Below are 8,890 nucleotides of genomic sequence, written 5' to 3'. Positions count from 1 at the left end.
AGATTTTTAATTTACAAAGATATATTAAAGCTTGTCCAGCAAAAGTGAGCAGCTCATTTGTGCCCTTGTGGATGGGGAAAAGCAGGGCATCAAATATGTGTCTGTCACTCCCACACTCATGATTCTCCAAATGATGAGTAGAGAGAAACCCATCTCTTTCACACATTGAGGGTTGCTAGTTTTATGTTCCTTACTTGATTATAATCTCCAGGAAAGCAAAGGCTGTGCCTCACTCATAATCGATGAGCTAAAGTTAGAGCAAAACCAATACGTTCCTGCTCCAAGAAGTTTATCATAGAATACATGGAGGAACATAGGTATAAATGAACCATAATGCAAGTATTATGTCAGTGGGTCTCAAACTTGGCCATGCGTGAGAATCACCTGGAAGGTGTGTTAATCCACATATTACTGGACCCCACCACCAGAGTCATTAATACAGTAGATGTTAGGTTGTAATAGGGAAGAACTTTTGTATTCTGTTAAGCTAACTTTTGTATTCAAGTTAAGCACTAAAGGGATGTTTCCTATAAGCTTAAATTATACATAATGGCCCACCTCCGGGAACCCTGCCTCCCAGGTAACGAGTGTTAAGTTAAAATACCTTGTTTAGCTCACAGGAAACATCCTGCCCAGGCCCACCGTGAATGGCTGCAGGAAAAAACGAAATTAACACATCTCCGGAATCTGGCTAAAACAAGGACTGCATCCCCCTCCCCTTTTAGTATAAAAGAAGCCTGAATTCTAACGAGGGGAGGATGGCTCTTTGGGACACTAGTCCACCATCTTCTCAGTCTGCTGGTTTTCCAAATAAAGTCACTATGCCTTACCCCAACAACTCTTCTCTTGATTTTTTGGCCTGTCATGTGGTGAGCACTACGAGCTTGGACTTGGTAACAGGGTGATGCTAAGCCTTTGTATTTTTAATGAGTGATGCTGATTCTGCTGGTCTGGGGACCACACTTTGAGAAGACTAAAATATGGTGTCAGTGGTGATCATATAATCATTATTATATGATCCCAAATAATCATAAGATGGCGGGGCTGACTTAAAATTTTAGACTTGAAAGGGAATTCTGAGATCTTCCAATTTAATCTCCCAAATATTATGTAACACGAGTGAATAGTGGTGGGTCCATATTCCTGACCCAACTTTTCTCCACCTTCTTTTCTGCTTCCCAAATGAGGTTTCCCAGATCTAGTAAAATCCCCGAAAGCCATCCTGTATTTGTGCCTCCCATATAAAATAGCTGTGGAAATCAATAACAGTTCCGTGTGTATAGCAATCTCAGAGGTTGCTTATGGGTTTTATTCCACCAGTAGAAATAACAGAAAAAATACACATGCATTAGATTGATTTTGGTCCCTTTGCTCTACTTTTAGAGGAAAAAAATGAATATGAAAATATGTGTTACTTCTGTGATTTTTCTCCCAGGAATTTCCCTTTTTATTTCTCAGGCAAAGTTGGCTGCCATCTGAATAGGAATATAAGGCTCCCTGGTCCTTTTCACCCACCATTATGCAGAGTCAGTTTTCCACCATTTAGAATTTAGTGCATCTTTGGTGAAGCCTGACAGGTACATGGAGGGTTGGTGGAGAGAGGTTGGAGGAAGGTAAGAGGGCTAAGAAAGCAGCCATATAATTTATAATCTTCATGACCATAAAAGCACAGCAAGCAGGTAAGGTCGAGCACACTGTCACGGGGGCACTAGCCAGGCCTCCACAAGCTACAGGGTCTTATTTCATTGTCCTGTGACCTGTATCACAGTGCACAAAAGTCCCACTCTAGGGCCATAGCTAATCTACTCTGACAGAATAGGAAAACAACTGCATAAGTCTGCAGCTTCCCTTTCCCATAACCAGGAGGCCAAATGCAAGCGACAGAACTACTTTCCTTTGGAGAACCATCGTGACAAGTTAGAGCATCCAGAACTTATGATCAGGCTTTGACTCTGTGCTTTCATAGCTGTTACTGCAATGCTGCCTAGATGGTAAGTGCGTGGGTCTGGAGTTCACATTTTGGTTCTGCCATTTGTGAGCTGGATAACCTTAGCTTCTACTTCAATAAGTTGCATCTTCCTTAACTATAAGATGGTGATCAGAATAAAGCCAAACACCGAGGGTTGTTAAGAGAAATGAAAAAACTAATCCATGTAAGATGCAGAGTACAGGACACGTCCCATAGGAAGCATTTTTTTTTTTTAACTTTGGGTTTATTTATTTATTTATTTATTTATGGCTGTGTTGGGTCTTCGTTTCTGTGCGAGGGCTTTTTCTAGTTGCGGCAAGCGGGGGCCGCTCTTCATCGCGGTGCGCGGCCCTCTCACCGTTGCGGCCTCTCTTGTTGCGGCGTGCAGGCTCAGCAATTGTGGCTCACGGGCCTAGTTGCTCCGCGGCATGTGGGATCCTCCCAGACCAGGGCTCGAACCTGTGTCCCCTGCATCGGCAGGCAGATTCTCAACCACTGCGCCACCAGGGAAGCCCCCATAGGAAGCATTTTTTATTATGACAGATACCTCATCAGTCTATGTGTGATATGTCAGGCTAATTTATTTAGAGCTGCTTATACATTTCTTGGCTCTTTGTCTTTATCTATTAAAGAGACTGTCCTCAATTTCTACAGGCTAGGCTGATCAACTAGGCAAGTCACAACAATGAAAAACTCACACCTTGACCACATCGTGACAATTACCTGAATAACCAAGGAAACAGTTACAAATGTGCTCTGCAAAGGAGAGCTTCACAAAATGTTAAGCCTGCATGGTTTTCTTATAATCAGTTCTTTTTTTTTTATTATTATTTTAGTATAGTTGATTTACAATGTTGTGCTAATTTCTGCTGTACAGCAAAGTGACTCAATTATACACATATATACATCCTTATTTTATATTCTTTTCCATTATGGTTTATCCCAGGAGATTGGATATAGTTCCCTGTGCTCTACAGTAGGACCTTGTTTTTTATCCATTCTAAATGTAATAGCTTGCATCTACTAACCCCAAACTCCCCCAAACCCCAAACTCTTTTTTTTTTTAAATTAATTAATTAATTTTATTTATTTTTGGCTGTGTTGGGTCTTCGTTTCTGTGCGAAGGCTTTCTCTAGTTGCGGCAAGCGGGGGCCGCTCTTCATCGCGGTGCGCGGGCCTCTCACTGTCGCGGCCTCTCTTTGTTGCGGAGCACAGGCTCCAGACGCACAGGCTCAGTAGTTGTGGCTCACGGGCCCAGTTGCTCCGCGGCATGTGGGATCTTCCCAGACCCGGGCTCGAACCCGTGTCCCCTGCATCGGCAGGCAGATTCTCAACCGCTGCGCCACCAGGGAAGCCCCAAACCCCAAACTCTTATAATCAGTTCTTATCCTTCCCTTGACACAGTTCACCTCAGAATAATGTAATAATCACAATAAAGATACAACTAAAGCAAAGTAATTAATTTCATGTGCTGTTTTGCAATCGATGAAACATGACAACGCCTCCAGCAGGTCACAAATAATATCTTACAATAAGAAGCTCCACTAACGTTAAAGAAATGCTGTACGTGGACTCTGAAAACTGAACTCCTTCAGATTAGCCTCTGTATCAATGAGTCCTTTTGTTAGTGGACAAGGAAATAAAGGAGGTAGCAGTCAGCATGCAAGCTTTACTGTTTAGATTTGAAAAGAAGATGATCCATGGGGATGTTTCTGATCTACAGTGAAACATAATATTCTGCTCAGGAGTTAACATTAGTATCACCATATTGGCGGAGGTGCGGCAGGGGGACAGAGGAGACGCTGCATATGTTTTGCTTGTTTCCTCTCTCATCAACTGGAAACATGACAGTGTTAGTAGCAAGTGTTCTACCCGGTGTACAAAAACCGAGCACTTAGGCATTTTTGAGTGATAATTCAATAGGATTAAATTACACTCATGTGACAGCTCAACTTCACTAATGAGGTACATTTCAGTAAACTGTTGACAGAACTGTCTGGAGGGTTTCTTTAATTTGCCAACACGTAACAACATGGAAAAAGCATTAGTCAACTAGATGAAGATGAATAAGCAGTGAGGTCTAGGGGTATTTTACATTAATACCTGACAACCTGAAAGGGTTTTTTTCACCTGTTGTATTTAGCCCACGGCAGGCACAGAATCACTGGTACCTGTTAGTGTGATTGACTTACCAAAGCAATGAAGGGAATTACCTAGAAGAAGGCTGAGTGGAAACTGTGCCAGAGAAATTTCTTTTCCTTCCAGTTAACAGGAAGCATGTTCCTTGCAAAGTGGGGCGTGGTTGCCCTAAAGTTGAAAGAATGTTTCAAAGCTTTTCAGATGGCTACACCAACATGTTCATTTTCAAATTCTTTGAGTTTGTCCTTACAGATGAAAAAATCTGTCTGTATAGATTTCTAGCCAGATGTTGATTGGGGATAGTGTAACGTGCTCAACTAAATAATCTATTCCAAGCCAAGAAAAGAAAGAAAATGTAGGAAACATGGAAGAACAGTAAATAGGAGACAAGGAAATATGCTTATGAAGGCATCAAATGCTTATTGAAAAGATGCTCTAGCTAAGATTATACTAGCCAATAAGAAGGCCATGAAATCATTTGCATCCTTTGAAAAATGTCCCCAAACTACTGTTCTTCTAGTGTCTGGCAAGTAGTATGTTTTGAAGAGAAAAAGCCGACTCTAAGTGGATAAACATGGCAACCATTAGGGGGCGCTACAGATTCCAAAATAGATATTTATGTACCAAAGTCTACTTGTTTCACTAGACTCACATAGAACACAAACTTATGGTTACCAAAGGGGAAAGGGTGGGGGGGATAAATTAGGAATTTGGGATTAAAATATACACACTACTGTACATAAAATTGATAACCGACAAGGACCTACTTACTATATAGCACAGGGAACCATACTGAATATCTTGTAATAACCTATAATGGAAAAGAATCTAAAAAAGAATAGATATATAGGTATATGTATAACTGAATCACTTTGCTGTACACCTGAAACTAACACAACATTGTAAATCAACTATATTTCAATGAAAATTTAAAAAACAAAATATAATATAGTAAAAAAATAGTTATTCTCCATACCTAATCATCCTAAAAATGTTAATGTATTGATATATTCTCAAGGGAAGGTGTGCCACAAAGAAGAGGCAGAAGCAAAGATGGAAATACTTTCTTACTACATCTGTTGGCCAGAAATTACTCGAAACCACTGAGTATTTTAGAAGAATTAGGAGAAAAAAAGAATCAGTGACACCTTTAACTCTTGAGTATCAAACACATTAGAGAGGATTGTCGGTTTAACTAACCCAAACTATCAGCTAATCCATAAACCACATCTGTTTAGCTCTGAGAGAATAAAGTTTATAGGGTTTCTTTGCAGCAAGTTACCTTTCTCATTTCATCTTGATATGGCGATTATTCCAGTGGTTTTGCATATCCAGAACACACGGTGATTTGTCGGAGGCCCTTGGGAGACAGGCTAGGAGGGAGATGATGGAAAAATCTAAAAGACAAGAAACCGACTTTTCATAGTTTCAGCTGTGTCAGCTAAAAGTATACTACCTGAGTGGTAACAAAGGTGAGAAAACCATTCAGCAGTATTGTCAATACACACACATACATATAAATGTCAAGCTGGATCTTGGAGCAAGACAGAAGTTCTGCCAATAGAAAAGCTCTAGTAGGTCTGAAAATACTGATGAAGGGTAATGCTGAACAGAATGGAAAGTATTACAAAAGGGCCAGCTAATTCCAGAAATGACTCCTTTTGCTGGCCTCAGACACTATCTCTGACTCTCTGAACATTATTTCCAGTCTCAATGATAATCATAATAACAATAATTGCTAAAATTTTCCCCATGTTCTGTTATTCACAAAAACTTCCATCGCCTCATTTGCTCCTGTGAGGTAGGTAGGGTCAGTATTTTTATAAAACTTGACAGACGAAGAAGCTGACTTCAGCAACTGCCCACTCAGGCTGCAAAAGCAGCCAAATAAGACACAAACTCAGGTCCTCTGACTTCAAATCCAAGTACTTCATTTTCACTGTGCTGAAATGTCATGGAATGTCTAGAGGCAAACTTGCAGATTTTGAGCAGGGCTCGTACATTCCAAGTGGAAATTAAATATCTTGGCAGGTTTTTGATCAGAGTGATCCTCATAGAGAATTCGAGAGGAAGGATTCCATCTTTCCACAGTCAGGCTAGGCATCTGGAAGACCAGCAACTTGATTCTATCTTTCCTTTACTTTTCTCTAACTATATAAAAAACACGGACCTGGCAGTTTCCAAAGTAGTGAAGGCCAAGCCTTCTTTCTGAGTTCTTTTTTTTTTCTTACTCTATTACTTTTTTATTAGTGGAAGCAATAGAACACAAATATGAGGAACAGTATTTGTAGATTTTTCCAAATATCTCTGTTACATAAATTTCTAGAAGTAGAATCACTGGGTTCAAAAATATGCACGTGTAATATTTGATTTATATAGCTAAACTGCTTTCCATTGAATTCTACTTTTTTTTAGTTGAAGTATAGTTGATTTCCAATATTGTGTTAGTTTCGGGGTACAGCAAAGTGATTCGGTTCTATACACACACACACACACATATGTATACACATATACAAACACACCCATATATATATATTCTTTTTTCTATTCTTTTCCATTATAGATTATTACAAGGTATTGAATATAGTTCCTTTGCTATACAGTAAATCCTTGTTGTTAATCTATTTTATATATGTTAGTATGTATCTGTTAACCCCGTACTTGAGTCCTTTCACATTACAGAACAATATAAAATTAATAATAAAAGCGAACTAGCAACAGAGAAGGAAAATAAGACATCGTGCCTATAAAATATTTTAGTATAAGGTCTCAGCTGAAAACACTTATCTGCACAGTAATGCTTTTCTCAGCCAACAGTGTGCATATAGTAGTTGCTAAAGCTTGGACCATATCTACTTATAAGACAGTTCTAAACAATGTTAGGTCAAAAGAATTGTCTGGCTGTATTCTGACCAAGTAAAAATTGTCAAGTAATAGCTTGATGTAAACAGTTTTAAATTAAAAATTAACAATCAAATTTTGTCTGGGATTGACTTAGCTATCTAGTCGATTATTTTGTAAAGTTTAAACAATATTCATAGCCCACGATAGTTAAGATTTTTTGACTGCTTACTGTGAGCCAGAAACCGTGCATTTACAAGCATTATGTAATTTCATACTGCTACAGTTATATGAATGTCGGTGCTGTTATTAGCCACGTAGAGAAGAATGCAAAAAACAGACTTAGAGCCTAGGTAACTTGCCCACATTATACAGCTAGTAATCAGTCGAGCTACCACTTGAATCCAGGTCTGTGTTATTTCAGAGTCTAAACCCTTTACTATGTCCACTTGACTCTACCTTGGCCAGATACTCTCAATTAACTTCCCAATGTTCTGCTATATTCCTAATTCTGGTTATCAAACCCAGAGAGAGCTTACTTTAGAAAGATGGAATGAAGTTAAATCAACTGAGTGCAAAATAGAACACACTTTAATAGGAAAGCCTGCTTTCTGTAATGGGGTAGTTTGGCGCCAAGCTGAGTAACCAGTGCATGGCCAGGAATAGTATCAGAAATGATTCTTTTCAAATAAGAAATTAATCTTCCAGATATACTTGAATTCAAATATAAAAATGTATTACAAAGATTTTAAAATTGTGTGTAATAGGAAAAGACACAACATTTAGATGGAACCAGAAGAATAAATAAATTATGACAAATACATACAATAGAGTACTGTGCAACCTTAAAAGAAATTAAATAGATTAATGTGTGCTAATACAGATCAGTCACCAAGACATACTGTTACATGAAAAATCAAGGCTCTGACTAGTATGACCAGTAAGTTACCAAACAGATCTTAAAAGATAGACATACAAATTCATGCAAAATAGAGTATCACTGGAGAGATCTACAAGATCCTGGTATTGTCTCTGGAGAGGGTTAACTGTGATTCAGAGAAAAGAGAAAGTCTACTTTTTACTACATAATTATTTGTATTGTTCTATCTTTTATCATGTACATAAATTACTTAAAAGTATTCTAACATTAATAAATAATAATAGGTGTGCAATCTATGTTTGTGGATCTGAACGATGATTGGAACACATGGGTCATGCCAACCTAGAAGCATTGGACTTGGAAACAGACAAAAAAAAATTTTAATTTGGCTCTGCCACCAACTAGCAGGGCAGGGTTTGTGTAAGGGACTTAAATCTTTTAGCTACAATTTCATGTATGGGAAATTGGTATAACAGTATCTCATAGATTCTCAAGGATGAGATGAGATAATATACAGTAAAGCATTCTCTGAAGTGTAAAAATGCAAGGAATTATTATTGTTTGTTGTTGCTGAAGCAGGCTCTGGTTCAGATTAGGAAGCCATGTCTTCAGAAAGGGAGGACTTACCACGTATAGCCTGACTTGCCACGCCAAGCAGATCAACCAAATATCTGCCAAATACCCACTTCACTTTGTACCATATTCCCATTCTTTTGCAACTAGATGTGAAAATATTTATGATTTCTCCTTTAGAAAGGGGAAAATGTTTGTTTGCAGAAATGGTGGTTTCTTTGGGGTAGAAGGTAAACGTGAGAGGGACCTCGGCAAGATGGAGAGAAACAATCTTGTTCCTTTAAAGAAGAAAGTGAAGAGGAGAGAGGAATGGATAAAGGCTGAGACCAGCGAAAGATAGGGCGCTCAGCAATGTGACCTCACCAGACCGCTTGTCATTAGAATCACAGAATGGCGGACATGAGTAGCGTTTAGAAGAAGCTACTTAAAAAGCTGAGGACAACACACACAGGGTCTCTCAAGACAATAGAGACAGGGAGAATGAGAGT

At 38.8% G+C, this 8,890-nt stretch overlaps 1 long non-coding RNA gene across 1 annotated transcript in view; it reads right to left on the bottom strand.

The window, feature by feature from the left end:
* Window positions 1-2,217: 2,217 nt before the first annotated feature.
* Window positions 2,218-8,890, bottom strand: part of LOC137761626 (uncharacterized) — a 29,656-nt gene continuing 22,983 nt past the window's right edge. The window contains exons 3-4 of the long non-coding RNA XR_011073438.1: window positions 5,391-5,505; window positions 2,218-2,437 (exon numbers count right to left, since the gene is read on the bottom strand). This is a non-coding gene — a long non-coding RNA (uncharacterized lncRNA). The remainder of the gene's footprint in view (window positions 2,438-5,390; window positions 5,506-8,890) is intronic.

The sequence above is a fragment of the Eschrichtius robustus genome, chromosome 3, assembly GCF_028021215.1.
Source record: "Eschrichtius robustus isolate mEscRob2 chromosome 3, mEscRob2.pri, whole genome shotgun sequence".
NCBI lineage: Eukaryota > Metazoa > Chordata > Mammalia > Artiodactyla > Eschrichtiidae > Eschrichtius > Eschrichtius robustus.
Note: the sequence above shows the minus strand (reverse complement) of the source record. Positions and strands in the feature narration are given on the sequence as shown.